Source organism: Rhincodon typus, chromosome 46, assembly GCF_021869965.1.
Source record: "Rhincodon typus isolate 14 chromosome 46, sRhiTyp1.1, whole genome shotgun sequence".
Taxonomy (NCBI): Eukaryota; Metazoa; Chordata; class Chondrichthyes; order Orectolobiformes; family Rhincodontidae; genus Rhincodon; species Rhincodon typus.
In genome coordinates, this window is record NC_063377.1 from 8,224,890 (window position 1) to 8,241,531 (window position 16,642).

At 41.5% G+C, this 16,642-nt stretch overlaps 1 pseudogene; it reads right to left on the reverse strand.

Annotated features, from left to right (window-relative positions):
- Positions 1-478: 478 nt before the first annotated feature.
- Positions 479-3,080, reverse strand: LOC125487882 (annotated as a pseudogene).
- Positions 3,081-16,642: the final 13,562 nt, after the last annotated feature.

Genomic DNA, 16,642 nt, shown 5'->3' on the forward strand with positions numbered 1-16,642 from the left:
GGGGCGCTCGCTGTCACAGTGTATGGTTGAGATGAATATTATCGATGTGCATTCCCACGCCATCTTTTGATATAATTCTGTGTAATTTTGTCATGTGTGCAAACTATCCACTGCCAAGCCCCTCAATGTCCCTTCCAGTGTTCAATAATGATGAAGAGTGATTTTTGTGGTACCATTTCATATTTATTCAGAGCTGTGTTCACACAAAGTTAACAAATGTAACGTGGTCATTGCCTAAAAGGGGATATGATTCCCAATTCGACCCAGAACGAGAGATTACACACAAAATGCTGGGCACAACTGCAGCAGGGAATCCCCAATCATCAGTTGGGACAATCATTTCACCCGCTTCTGACATTTTTCAATATTCAGCTTGTTCACCAAATACTGACATTGCGGCAGCAACTACGTTGCAAACTAAAAACAAATATAAAAACACTACATAGCACGCAGTGACTGACCCATGACATTGTATGCGTCAGAGCTGACAGTCACTGGAGCTGATGGTGTTGAGGAGAGGCGAGTTCAGTGAACCGTGCTTCACACTGCAGGAGTATCTGGAACCTTTCTTCCAGTCAGTGGCTGGGACTGTCAGGTAACTGCTCAGGCTGTAGGTTTGATCACTGTCTGGGGACACGGTGCTTGTGGTCACCCCACTGCCTGTCTCTTTGCCATCCACGCTCCAGAGACCTGCACAAAGCCCGGCTTAAAGCGACTCACCAGACAGGACAGAGTGGCTGATCCCATGTCTATTTGTTCTGGGGAAGGGGGTAGCAGAAGGACGGATGGTTTCCGATCATCACTACCTGTATGTGGGGAAAGAGAGATGGAGAGAGCAGATTTTGTACATATGAATAAAATATTGCAGCATGAATAAAAAAATTCTGTCCTCTGCGACCGAGGGATAATTGCTTATATTCTGAACGATGTGTATGTGACAGAGACAGCAAATTATTAATATTTAATACTGCAACTTATGTATGTGTGTGGCTGAGAGATATTTATTGATGTATTACACTCTGACATGTATGTGAGAGAGAGACAGAGAGCGAGACAGTGACGTATTCCTATACATAATAATGTTTTCACCTGTGTGCGTGTGTGTGTGTTTGCGTGTGCATTTGTGTGTGAGAGAACGAGAGCGAGTGAGAGAGAAAGATACAGTTATCGATATAACTGTCTCTACTGCGTGTAAGAAAATCTTTCATATAAATATAACACACTGACCTGTATGTGTGAGTGTATGTGTGTGTGTACGTGTGTGCGTGTGTGTGTGTGTGTGTGTGTGTGTGTGTGTGAGAGAGAGAGAATTATTAAGATAACTATCTGACCTATGAGTAGGAGAATTATTGATATGCATAAAACTTCACCTTATGCGTGTCTGTGATAGTCAGTGAGCAATTGAGTGAGTGAAGTATTAATATCTAACTTGTGTGTGTGTGTGTGTGTGTATGTGTGTGTACGCGAGAGAGAGAGAGAGAAAGAGAAATATTAATGTAACTATTTGACTTGCATGTGACAGATAATTATTAATATATATAACGCTCTGACATGTGTGTAAGAGAAATATTAAGATGAACTATAGACTCATATACGTGAGAGAGAATTATTGAAGTAAACTCTGATCTGTGTGCCTGTCTGTGAATATAAGATGGAGAGAGAGAGAATTACTAATATATATACGACACTGGTGTGTCTGAGTGAGACAGAGAATTAATAATATAAAGCTGATCTGCGTGTTTGAGAGATGCATTGATATAATCTACCTTACCTGTGTGTTTGAGGGGCAATTTTTGTTGTACTCTCTTTTCTGTGTGTGAATGTGTGTGTGTGAGAGAGGATTATTAACATATATAACGCAGTTATGTGTCTGTATCTATGCGCAAGCATCTGTGTATGAGTGTTTATGTATGAGAGAAAGAGAATTATTTATTTGAATAACATTCTGATCTGTATGTGTCTGTATTACAGCACTATTAATAACAGTAATAATATAGTAATAACAACAATTAATTTTATATATAAATAAAACATTCTGATCGATAATTATTTGTGTGTGAGAGAGAATTGTTAATATTATAGTGACTTGTGTGTGCGAGAGAGAATAATTGATATAACCTCTGACCTGTGTGCATTTGTTCAAGAGAGAATTATTAAAGTAATAATGACCTGGACAGGTGAAAGGACAATTGATATAATTCCTGATTTGTGTATGTTTGTATGAGAGAGACTTGTTCATGTAACTAATACATTGACCTGTGTGTGCATGTAGTGCGAGCGAATTATTAATAAATATAAAACATACTGATCTGTGCGAGTGCGTGAGGGAATTATTAATACATAATACTCTGAATTTTGTGAGTGAGTATTGAGTGCGATATAATTATTAACATAACACTCTGACTTGTGCATGTTAGTTAGATTTGATGCAACATGTGTTATATTGTGATTTGGCAAAATCCGAAGAACAGAATCGACTCTGAAGGGATAAAAATTGAACTAATCTGAATGATAGATAGATAGAGAGAAAACACAATCACTTACTCCGAACAGTCAGGGCAGTTCCACCTGCGAAGATCCTACCAACTGAATTATCCCACACAGCACAGTAATAGACGGCGGAGTCACTGGAGACCAGGTTTCTGATGGTTAGGATGTTTTCTGATGGTTAGGATGTAACTGTTACTGGAGGTGTCTCGAGAAGGTTAGAAACGGTCAGTGAAACCGGTGCCTCTGAATATATCACCATTAGTTTCATGCTTGATCACCCGTACCGGGGGTTCTCCTGGAATTTGATGGTACCAATACAAATGGTGGCGGCCTACATTACTGTTCTGCATCGCACACTTCAGCTGGGTAGTCTGACCAGTGGAGACTGGGTCGGATATTGAACTCTGATTGAGGACAGGAACAGCCAAAGCACCTACAATTAAAGAATGACGTGCAGACATTGAGTGACTTTGAGAGCAAAAAAACATGTGAAGTAGGCCAGTATTTGACAGATTTACGTTAATTCAGAGCAATTTCTGATCTGTTACATGGAGCAGCAGAGCCCACAGCAGATGCAACGTTGGAAACATTTCCACTGCAGAAGGCACTGAAACAGCGAGCTGCCCAAGAGTTGCCCTCAGTCGAACTGTTTGTAGTAAACTCCCGGGCGCTGCTCCGCACACAATGTTGGTAAACCAGAGAGAGACCCCCGGCTCTATTTATTCACTGGAATGCAAATGATGGGGCAGAGACCAGGCAAATTGTCCCTCTGGGTTTTCACCTATCTATTTATAGCTTCTTACATCGGTGTCCATAATCTTAACTTTTGTATTTATGAATGTTTATGTTTGTGTTCGTCAGAACATAGCAAATAGAGGCACATGTAGGCTATTTAGCTCTTTAAGATTGCTTTTGCATTCAATAGGATCATCGTTGATTATCCAACTCAATCCACGATACCTACTTTGTCCCCTCAGACCCTTTGATCACCTTATCCCCAAATAACTACATCCAACTCCTTGAAAATGTGCTTTTTTTTACATTGACTTATCGTTTCTTTCTCTGTGCTTCTCTTGGTACGTACAGTCAAAGAGGCATGGAGGCATACAGCATGGAAACAGGCCCTTTGGCCCAACTCATCAATGCCGAAAAGGTTTCCTAAGCTTAACTCGACCCATTTGCCTGCGTTTGACACATATCCCCCTAAACCCTTTGTGTCCAAACCTCTTTTAAATACTAAATTGTGCGCTCCTCTACTAGTTCCTCTGGCAGGTCAGTCCACATACACAACACCTTCCGTGTGAAAACGTTCCGCTCAGGTCCCTTTTAAGTCTTTTCCCTCTCACCTTAAACCTATGCTTTCTAGTTTTGGGACTCCCTATCTTGCAGAAAAGACCTTGGCTATTCACCTTACCTATGCCCCTCAAGATTGTATAAACCTCTATAAGGTCGCCCCTCATCCTGCCACACCCCAGGAAGAAAAAGTCCCAGCCTGTCCAGCCTCTCCTTGAAAGCCAAAACATCTGGTCTTGGTGACATTCTCTAAATCGGTTCGAATGTGGCTGTACAGCAAATACTTTTAGCAGTATGATTAAAGCCACCCCGATGGTGAATCACACAGATGAAGACCCGGATCCAAAGCTGCCTCTGCATCTGAGTTTACTGCCAGACCTCGACCTCAGTGGGGCAGCGTGGCATTTCGAGTGCCTTGTTTTAGCTGCCGAGGGCCAAAGATTTGCTGTTTTCGGGCTTTTTGTGAAAGAGCTGCAGGTGGTGTGGTCACTCGCTCCAGATGGCCAGGAAGGGGAGGGTCATGTTGGCAGAGGAACTGAAACTGCTCTGATCACTGAGCAATAAACAGCAGCAACAAAAACAGCACCCCATGGCACCATCAGTTGTCAGCTCCAACGCATCACACAGGCAGTTGTGCTTTCCCCCACGAGCAGGAGGGAAACAGCAGTAGCTCCATCAGAGCCTCACCTTCTCAGACATATCACACATTTACACAAACAGATCCACGACAGAGTGGATCATTTGAAATTACCGAAGTGGAATCCTGTTGCTTATTCTCTGGACTCTGTCAATCTCCATTTCACTCGAGCTCCGGCCCATTAGATTGCCATACTGAATCTTGCACCAGTTCCTACATCCCTCCCTACCTCTTTAACATTCTCTAGCCCCTACATCACTCCAAATCTCTGTAACACGCAGAATTTCCTACGCCCCTATTTCTGTAGCACTCTCCAACCCCTTTACCTCACCCTATCTCTGTAATCTTTTGGAGCCCTATCCAAGTTTTGTAGCCTCCTCCATTCTCTACACACTTCCCTCTCCCTGTTATCTCCTCCCACATCCACACCCTCCTAATTTCACGTCACCCCTTCCCATTTCTGTAACTTCCTCCAGCCCTGCACCCCTGGTTATCTCTGTCACCTCTTCCACCCCAGTTGAGAATGTAAGGAAAGTGATGCGTATGGCTGGACAAACTCTTCAATCGCAGGGTCGCCCTGGGGCGGGAATGAGAATATATATATCACTCACAGCAGCACACAGCCACTGGGATAGAGATATAGTCTGTAGGTGTGAGGCTGGAAAAGCACAGCAAGTCAGACAACATCCGATGAACAGGAAAGTCAATATTTCGAGTAAAAACTCTTCTTCAGTTACAGCGCCACTCAGCACCAGTGATCAGGACACATATCAGTTACAGCATCTTCCAGTGGCGGGAATGAGTGTGCGTGTGTATATATAAAAATGGATATCTCAGTCATATCAGCACCTCACAGCAGGGATGAATGTGCGTGCGTGTTTATATTTCAACTCTACATCACTTCCAGTTTCATCCATTCAACTGGATGAGGACAAGTATGAGTTACCATAACACCCATTGGCAAGGATGAAATATAGAGTCATAGCGTCATACAGGATGGAAACCAACCCTTACATCCAACTCGTCCATGACTAACAAGTTTCCCAAACTAAACCACTCCCACGTGACTGGGTTTGGTTTGTATGCCTCTAGGTCTTCTGTATTCATGTACCTGTCCAAATATCTTGTAAATGTGTAACTGTACCGGCATTTACCACTTTCTCTGTCAGTTTATTCCACATACAAACCATCCTCATTATGAAAAGTTGCCCCTCAGATCCCTTGTAAATATTTGCCCAATCGCCTTAAAATTATATCCTCTAAGATGGACCTCCCTGACCCTAGGGAAATGATCTTTGGTATTCACCGTTTAATTGCCCCATATAATCTTATAAACCTCTGTTATGTCAACCCTTAAACTCCTCCACACCAGTGAAAAAAAGTCTGAGCTAACCCAGCCTCTCCGTATAACCCAACCCTCAAGCCCCAGTAACATTCCTGTAAATCATTCCTGCACTCATTCCAATTGAAAAACATCTTCATATAACAAGCTGACCAGAACTGTGCACCGTTCTCCTAAAGAGGCCTCACCAACGTCCTGCAGAACCATATCATGATGTCCCAACTCCTGTTCTCAATGGTCTGATCAATGAAGGCATGCATGCCAAACACCTTCTTGCAACTCTCTCTACCGGAGATGCAAATTTCAAAGAGGTATATACTTGAGCACCTAGTTCTCTCTGTTCGACAAGACTCCCCAGGGCCCTACCACAAACCGTGTAAGTCTTGCCCTTGATCATCTTACCAAAATGGAACACCTCACAATTATCTAAATTAAACTCTATTTGCTTGTCCTCGGCCCTTTGGCTCAAATGTTCAAGATCCTCTTGTATTCTTAGGTAACCTTCCTCACTGTCTACTATGCCACCAAATTTTGTGTCATCTGCCAACTTACTAAATTTTCATTCCTATATTCTGATCCAACTTGTTTGTATAAATGACAGACAACAGTGGACCCAGCACCAGTCCCTGCAAAGCACCACTGCTCACAGGCCTCCTGTTCTAGAAACCACCTTCCACTGCCACCTTCTGTCTCCAATAATCAAGCAATCTACCTTTACTAAGCAGTCTACTATGTGGAACCTTGTCAAAGGCCTTACGATGGTTGATGTGGTCATGTATTTTCTTGATCATATCCTCAAAAAATGTAAACAAGCTTGTGAGACATGATTTCCCACGCACAACGCCATACTAACTGTATCTAATTAGTTATTGCCTCTCCATATGCAAGTAAATCCTGTCTCTTAGAATCCCCTCTAACAACTTACTCGCCATTGACGTCAGACTAACCAGATTATAGCCTCTTTGCAGCCATTCTTAAATAAAGGCACAACGTTATCCATTCTCCAGTCTTCTGACACCACGCCCATGGCTGAAGATAATACAAATATCTCTGCTAGGGGGCCTGCAATTTTTCCCTAGATTCCCACAGTGTCCCTAGATACACTTGATCAGGTCGTAGGGATTTAACTGGTTTTATGCTTTTTAAAACCTCCAGCACGTCTTCTGCTGTAATGTGGACTGTTTCCAAGACATCAATATCTACTTCCCCAAATTCCCTAGCCTCCATATTTTTCTCCACAGTAAATACCCAATGAAATATTTGTTTACTATCTATGCCATGTCCTGGGGTTCCATCTTTAAGGGGCGCTATTCTCAAACCAGTTGTTCCTTTGCCTTAAATATCCTTGTAGAATCCCTTTGGATTATCCTTAACCTTACCTGCCAAGGCTATCTCTCCATTATCCTCTCCTGATTTCCCTCTTAAGAATGTCCTTGCTCCCCATATAGTTTTCAAGGGATTCACTTGATCCTAATTGTCTACACCTGACATCTTCCTTCTGCTTATTGTTGACCAATATCTCTATTTATCTATTGTTCCCACCTCCTACCAGCTTTACTCATCACCGTAACACGAACATACTTCCTATATATCAGTCACAGAGTCCTCCAGCAGTCGGGATGAAGATATATATCAGTCAAAGCACCTCCCAGCGGCAGCGAGGAGGATATCTATCAGTCACAGAAACACCCACCGACAGGGATGACCTTATTTATCAGTTACAGCGTCATCCAGCGGAAGGATGAGGATGTATGTCAGATACAGAGACACCCAGCGGCAGGATGAGGATATATATCAGAAATAGACAACCTGCAGCAGGAATGATTTTTCTTAGTGGGTCTACTTTCATTCAAACTCGGGGCAAGTAATCTCGACAAAAATGAATGGAACAAGCGCATCTGCAGCGTATCACATTAGTCTGGAACTTCACCCTCAAGGCCTGTCCAAGTCTGGGGAGAACATGAAGGAAGAGATGGTGGGGATTCGCAGAGCAACAGGTCATCCCGCGCCTCACCTGCCAGGAGTTGTTTTTATTTAACGTGTGTATTCTTTCCATTTCCAGAGTTTCGGTCCATATTGGGTAGTCCACCGTTTTTCATTTTCTTATTTTGGACAAAATAGTGGCTTGGTGAACTCTTTGAAAGGGCATCGATGAGTCATTGGCTTTTACAGTTTCATTGAGAAATGAGCAAAATACTTTAATGCCAGGAGACTGTGTTATTTTACCAATGATAACCACACACAATTACAGAATTTGCTGTCTATTTTAAAAATATTATGCATAAATTTTTAATAATCTGGCCATTAGTCGTGGTGGTAGCTGACATTCTTAATTCGATTGAGTTGTTTGAAGATTTACCGTCTGAATTACCCAAAAGCAAGGTGCGTTATAAAATAAAACCAACTTGTGCTCTCAAAGTGGCGAATTTGAAATTAGTGGTTCGAGTTAAATACTGATACAAAATTATCATCATCAAAAATGTATGCAAAGAGATTATTTAAATACACACATGCGTGCCAACTGCCTCCTTTTTCTAAAATCAAACTTCTTTCAGATTTTTTTTATTCATTCATGGGATGAGGGCATTGCTGGTTAGGTCAGCATTTATTGCCCATGCCTCGTCCCAGACGGCAGTAAGAGACAATCACGTTACTATGGGCCTGGCGCCACATGAGGATGGCAGTTCCCTTTCCTCAAGGACATTAGTGAACCAGATGGGCTTTTCCCTGACAATAAATGAGGGAATCATGGTCAACATTCGACGTCCAGATTTTATTTATTGAATTCAAATTCCGCCATCTGCCATAGCAGGATTCGAACCTGGGTCCCCGAAACATTATCGAGCTCTCTAAATTTCGAGTCCAGCAATAACACCACTAGGTCATCACCTCCACAAGATCTAGCATCTGAGTTTTATTTTTGTAATGTCCTCCTGTCTTCGTCTATTTTCCTTTTGTTCACATTCTCAAGTCTTGTCTCTGAATTTGCTGTTGCCCTGATTTGTGCTCATGCTGTTATTGCCACGTCTTCCAGAAACCAGGCCATTCTTACCTTAGTACAGAGGTATCAATTTGAGGGATTTGGTGTAGCTTGGGATTGACAAAGCAAGGTAAGAACTACAGGGCCATCAATATAAAATGTCGCCAATAAATTGAATGAGAAATTCAGGAGAATCATCTTCACACCGAGTTATGAGAAGTGGGGATCTCACTCCCACGGAGAGTGGGAATGATGTGGTACTCCCTTCCCTAGGGACTGTAGACAATGTGGGACTTGATCCCACAGGGATTGGGGAAAATGTGGGACTTTATCCCACCGGGAGTGGGGAGAACGGAGCACTAACTCCCTTGAGTAATGTGGAGAATGGGGGCACATGCTCCCATGAGGAGTGTGAAGAATGTGGAACTAGCTTCCATGGGGAGTGGGCAGACTGGGAGACTCGGTCCCACGAGGAGTGGGGAGAATAGAGGATTCACTCGCATGGGGATTTGAGAGAATTGAGGACGCGCTTCCAGAGGAAGTGGAGGGAATTTGGGACTCACTCCCACAGGTAGTCCGCGATAACGGGGGAGTCGGTCGCAGAATGAATTGGGAGAACTGTGTTTCACTCCCACTGGGAGTGGGGAGAATGGGTGATCCGTTCCCACGGGGAGAGGGGATAAAGGAAGACTTGCTGTCATGAGGAGTGGGGGAGAATGGCGGACTCTCTCCCATGGGAAGTGGGATAATTGCGGAGTTGCTCCTTCAGGAAGTGGGGAAAATGAAGGCTCGAACACACAGGGAGAGAGATAATGGGGACAGGCTGCCAAGGGAATGGGGAGAATGGTGGATTCATTGTGGGAATCATTCAAACACAGAGTTAACGAAGCGAATCAGCAAAATTACTTTGAAAGAGGAAGCTGGATAGCTGCCTGGGAGAAGGAAGAATAGAAGGATATGCGGATAGGTGGAGGCTCCTATGGAGCAAAGAAACCTGACGAAGCAGAGGGGCAGAATAGCCTATTTCTGTGTGCTGCTTTTCTACAGAAAAAATCCCAGCCTGTTCACCTCTCCTGATCTGTCTTATTTCCGGTATTGATTTTGAAATTCTTTCACCGTTCCTGGTGCCTTTATCACCTTGTTATAACATACTGCTCTGGCTTGTGTCTGGTAAAGAGAGAAAGGTGGACAGCAGGTGCGCTGTGTGAAAGACTTGCTAAGTCAGGGGCAGCACGCTGGCTGTAATGAACAAGAATCCGCAGAGATCTGTCTAACTGCACCCAGTGTCCCCTTCCAAACTCATACAGATCGCCATCCATCTACATTTTTCGCAAACTCTCTGAGAACAATAGCAAGTTCCAAGTGAGATTTTGAGCCTCCAGCTTTGATGTCTGGATAAGGGACAATGGGCTTCTGATGGTCCTGCTTGTAGAGGTGGGGTGCGTCTTTGTCCTGTCTTATCTCATCCAGGATAAGATGTTAACAAGAAGGACAGAATTGATAAAGATAAACTATTTCCACTTGTTCAGGAATCCAGAACTTCTTCTCACAAAGGTTTTTAGATGTTTGGAATTCTCTTCCATGCACGGAATTGGATACTGGGTCAGTTATTAATTTTAAACCTGAGAGAGTTTTTTTATGTTAGGCAAAAATATTAAGGGTCAAAGGCAGGTTGATTGAATTGGTTTGGTTATATGTAATGGTGGTGGCAAATGAGATAAAACGGCTTCCTCCTTCAGAGAGTCAGCGCCGTCTTGCAAATGGCCTCCTTACCTAAATGGCGCAACTTGCAAATGCCTATTCGGCACGTCTCTCTTTACTCTTCAGCGATTAGCAACTTTTTTTTCCGTCTCCAAATATTTTGAGAGCCAATAAGCTTCACACTGGTTATATGTGCGAATTCCCTAGAAGTTACAGTGAATTAACTCCACAATGATCCAAATATCTGGCATAGAACAAAAGGTCTTTGTGGGGATAATGGTGGAGGCAGAGCCACAGCTTTAGCATTTGCAGGTAATCTAGTGGGTTCCAGACCGATTTCCACAGGGCTGTGGGCTCCATTGCAGGGCTAGCCTCCTACATAAAGTTACCTGGACAGAATTCCACATGGTTTTTCGCGGATGCTTCACTTTCTTTTTTCTTCTTTTCTCCCTTGCCACAGACTCCAAGGTGACTTTTTGGGAATTGGTCCCTGGCTAGGAAAATAAATTGAAAAGTGTAGTTGATAAAGTAGTCAAATGATTGCCTCTCCTAAGCTTCGTTGTTTTCATGTTTCATACATTCTCAGGCAATGCAGCACAGGAGAATGCCTTTTTGCCTCTCATGCCTGTGCCAGCCTTTTGAAAATTTGATTCCATCATTCTACACTATGCCCTGCCCTCGTTCAATTTTTTTTTTCAATTCCTCGATTGATAGTTTCCTTTGAATCTGCCTCCATCACCCTCTTTACCAACTTGATCATGTTCTGTCCTTATTCAATTCACGCAACCATGGCCCAAAGCCAGTGCCTGGACTTAGACTCAATGTCAAATCAACAAAGAAAATTGTGGTACAAAGCTAAAAATCATAAATGGAAAGGGAAACATCTGCATATCCACCTTAGTGTCTGATGGAGATATGTTACCCTGAACATTAACCTCCCCTCTCAATTATCTGATTGGATTGATGACCCAACAGACATTTGGTGAATCCAGTCACAGGAACAAATGACATTTGGTGCAGAATTCAGACGCATTGGACTGTAACCTACTCTCTGTCAACCAGGTGTAATGTCCAGGAAATGCTATACTGTGCCTAATCCCACCACCCAGGGTATTCAAGTGCTTGATATTCACATGTACAATTGTAGCATATTGCCGGGTATCCAAATAAAAACTGAAAAAAAAAAACTGCAGATGCTGAAAATCAGAAACAAAAACAGATTGCTGGAAATATTCAGCAGGTCTGGCAGCATCTGTGGAGAGAAATCAAAGTTAAGGTTTTGGGTCGAGCAACCCTTACTCAGAACCCAGGAGGTCTGAAGAAGCGTCATTCGATCTGAAACATTTACTTTGAGTTTTCTCCACAGATACTGTCAGACCTGCCAGGTATCCAAGACTGGCGAGCAAACAGAAAACTGAATAGGCCCTTTTTTAATTCACTCGTTAGATCCGGGTGTCACTGGCTGGGCCAGCATTTATTACCCATGCCTAGTTGCCCTTGAGAAGATAGTGATGATCTGCCTTGTAAAAGCACTGTTGTCTGATTTGGTGTAGGGACACGTGCAATGCTGTTAGCGAGGAATTTTCAGGGTTTTTACAGAGCTACAGGGGAAAAACAGCCGACATATTTCCAAGTTAGAAGGGTGAGTGGTTTGGAGGGGAACTTGCAGATGATTGTGACCCATATGCCTACCCCCATTTCTTTGCATGGGTTTGGAATGTGTTGTCTATGGACTTTTGCTGATCTTTTTCTGGTTTGGAAAATTTAATCATCAGCGTGTCACAAGGTTCCGTGCTGGAAACTCAACAGTTTTTAATTCATACCTATGACTTGGATAAAGAGGTGATCAATACCGAGGCAAAATTTGCTACTGACATACAGAAAGATACGAGAAAAAATTGTGAAGAGAATAGAAGGTGGTTGCAAAGGTATATGGATAGACTAAATGAACAGGCAAAAATATCTGACAAATGGAACATAATTTCTGTGAATGAAAAATTGCATATATTTTGTCAAGAATAGAAAAGTACTGATGACTTACATAATGAAAGATTGCAGAGTTGAGAGATGCAGAGGCATCCTAGTGCATGTATTGCTAAAGGAAAGGATGCAGGTACAGTAAGCAATCAGGAAAGTGAGTATAAATTTATAATTTATTATGAGCGGAATTGAATACAAAGTGGGGAAGTTATGCTTCAATTATACAGGGTACTCGCGAGACTCCATCTGGTGTACTGTGCACAGTATTGTTCTCCATATTTAAGAAAGGATGTAAATGCATTGGAGGCAGCTCAGAGAGGGTTTACCACATTAATACCCAGAATGGGTCTGTTGTCAATCTGAGGAAAGCTTAGACAGCCTCAGCTTGTATCTACTAAAGCTTACAACAGTAAGAATTGACTTACTTGACATATATAAGACCCTGGGGAATCTTGACTGGGTGAATGTAAAAAGGATGTTTTCCCACGTTCCTAGGTTATGGAACTACCGGTCATTGTAGTTAATAATGAGGAGTCACCAATTTAAGAGAGAGCTCGGGAGAATTTTCCATTTCACACAGAGACTCCTGTGTTTGAGACTGTTTGGACCTGTCCAACATTAAATATGGTGGAAGCGGGATCTCAGAACATTTTTAAGTCTAAGGTGGATACATTCTTGATAAGTGAGAATGTGGAGTATTCTGATCAGCCATGATCTTATTGAATGGAACAGCAGGTTTTAGGGACAGAAAGATCCACTCACGTTTCTAAGTTGCATGTTGCATTGTGTGTACTGTGACCACTCTTCTAATGAGCTCACCTGTAAGACTATCCACATGGGTCTAGTTTATGTTTGTTTGGTGGTTGTGACATGTGTATTAATGGGTAAGTTGTTAACAAAACAGTTATCGCCGTCCTACTAATCTAGAAGTAATTCCAAATTACAATGCTCTTCGAGGATGTCAATGTTTTTCCCAAAGCACCATTGTTCCTTCATCACATCATTGCTATCTCAAAATTCAATTGTTTTCTCAGTACACTACAGTTTCTAAATGCACCACTATTCCCCCCAATACACCATTGTCCTACAAATATGCTATTGTCTTACCAATACGCCATTGTCTTCCTAACACACCATTGTTCTACTGATACAACATCATCCTCCCAATAAAACATCGTCCTACCAATACACCACTGTCCTCCCAATACCATATTGTCCTCCCTTACACTCTTGTCCTCCCAATATACCATTATCCTATCAGTGCACTGTTGTCTTTCCAATACACCGTTGTCGTAACAAACAAAACATTGTCGTCCCAATGTACCATTGTCCTCCCAGTGCAGCATTGCCCTTCCAATACTCCATTGTCCTACTGATATTCCATTGTGCTGTCAATACGTTATTGTCCTGCCGGTATATGATAGTCCTCCTAATATTCAATTGTCTTACGATGTTTTCACATTACACCGTGTTCCTTCCATAACACCATTGTTCTACCAATGTACCATAGTCCTACCAATACACCATTGTCCTACCAATACTCCGTTGTTCTACCAATAGAATATTATAATACCAATGCAGTATTGTACTACCAATACACTGTTGTTCTACCAATGCACCATTTCCTTACGAATACTCCCTTGTCTAACCATAGTGCTACCAGTACATCTTTTATCCTACCAATATGCCATTATTCCCCAAAATGTCAATATCATTGTCCCCCACCCTAACAAAGAAATTTTCCCTCTCTGCTCTATTCAAGTCCCTCCTGATTTCCAGCAACTTTGCCAAATCTACTGTCACTGTTCTCTTCATTAAAGGGAATAGTATCATTTGTCTGATCCATCTCTTTCCATGAACTCCCTCTTCCCTGGAACCAGCATTGTGAGTCAATTGAGCTTTCTCTCTCTCTCTCGCTGTTTCTCTCTTAAGACTTCAAGTCCATTCAATAGTGTGTGGCAGTGGACAGAATTTTCCTAATAAACAATTTGAGGCTGGCACACTGTTTTATGCCTTTCTTGCTGTTGTAATCCGTTCCCGTGATTAATGATGCCCACGATGCTTTATGTGTTAATTTCTCTCTTCACCAACCTTTCCACTTTACATGATATATACACAGACAAAACCAAATCAATCTCTTTGGCATCCAGTTTGGAATTAAACTTCTTATTTTGAATGACAGCCTCCTTTTTGAACCGACTAAAATAAATCAGCTCACACATTATTGCATCAAAATATATCTGCTGCCTCTTTGCCCATTCCATCAATCTGTCTACACCCTTCTGAAATTTATCTACTCCCTCACAGATCGAAAATCTTACAAGTTTCATGCCCACCATTAATATTGAAATAATGCCCTCTTTGTGCATAAGTTTAAGTCATTGATTCATATTATGAACATCAGCAAGCTTAATATCGAACTCTGGACAACCCCATTGTGATACATCCCCAGTCTAAATTTATACACAACAATGAGACTATTTAAGAAACCAACAGACACGAGAGAAATATTTATGCTGGCATTTATAAATCAATGCAATGTTACTGCTTTTTAAAAATAAATAAATACAATGTAACTGCTGGTATTTATACATGCATACGAAGTTACTTCTGGTATTTAAAATTAAGTATAATATAACTGCATGTATTTACAAATAAATGTAATGTTGCTGTTGGTATTTATGAATAAATACAGTTATCTTTGGTATTTAAAATATGTATAATGTTAATGCTGGAATTTATAAATAAATATAATCTTAGTACTTGCATTGAAGAATAAATACATCTTGAAGGAAACCAGCAGATATGCAGACCTAATATTACCGCTATTATTAATACATAATGATTTAAGGAAAAAAATAGACATGGGAGTATTTTCAGAACAGTTTTACAGTGAGGAATGCACTCACTAATCCCGTGAGTTTCCCCATTTGATGTTCTATCTGTCAATACTAGTTTTCATTGGTCTCATTCACACCTCTCAATCGAAAGCTGAGTGCAGACAAAAAAAAAAGTTACTGGTTCCATGTAGCTTTTTTAAATCCACATTGGGATGCCAGAAAGAGCTGAGCAGGGAGCTATTGAGCAGGCATGGAAACAACCTGGAAAGGCAGTGTAAGATAATAATGGATAGGAATCAATGTCAGAGTTCAACTGACATAGACAATGATTGAGAAACTGCTTCTGAAGAACTGTTGTGCTTGATTCGATTGGTTAGCTCTGTTTCTTTCTCCACAGTTGCTATGAGAACTTTTTTGAGTTTCTCTAGTATTCTCTGTATTTGTTTGAGATTTCCAGCATCCACAGTGCTTTGCATTTCTCTGATGTTTAAATGACTGGCAAGTCTTAATGATGTACTTTGCAAATGGTTCAGATATTCACTTTTCATGTGGGATCCCCTGCTTCCCTCTGGCAGAACAAGAAACTGGAATTAACAACAGGGAATGGGTAGTGAGGCGCATGAAATTGTCAATGGATCCCTGATAAATATTAACCCTTACCTCATTGACTACCTTTTTCCAACTAAAAATCATTATGGAGACTACAGTGAGGAATGCCGTGATGATTCTGAGAATATTATTGACCCAACTGTACATTTTTTGAGAGAGGCAGAGGGCGAGAGAAAAAGGGAGAGAGAACAGTCAAATTAATGTTCTGTGGTATTGTTGTTATAAAGCGGAAGTTGACCCCCTCTTCCATTTTAAGAACTGAAAACCGAAACACTGAAAGAGGAAAACTCCGCCCTATAATCTGTAAAAGGAGTGTGAAAAGTGATGCACCCGCTTTTCGACAACTTCTTGTGGTTAAATGAAGTAAATCCCTGATTCTCATTTCAAAATAAACAAGTAACAATTTATTTATCTAAATCTCACAATGAACAAATTAACTGCAATTTTAACAAACCAAATAAATCCCTTCTAACGACTAACCATTCTGAACTAAATCAAGATTCTAATGGTATGCTGTTGCAATAAATACAAGTCCTACTTGAATATATAATAAAATGAATTATTTTCCTCGAATTTGCAGTCAGGTTACGTGTCTTCCAGAATTTTCTGTGCCTTCTCAATCAATTCTTCTGCAAGGAATATTAACTAGCTGTGCCATTGGTAACTTTGATATTTAGATGGTGCTTTCTGTAAGACATAGAGGAGATGGAGAGAACCAATTCTCTCTTGAAAGCTGAGGGCTGTTAACTCTGGCGGATGGCAGCTGCCCC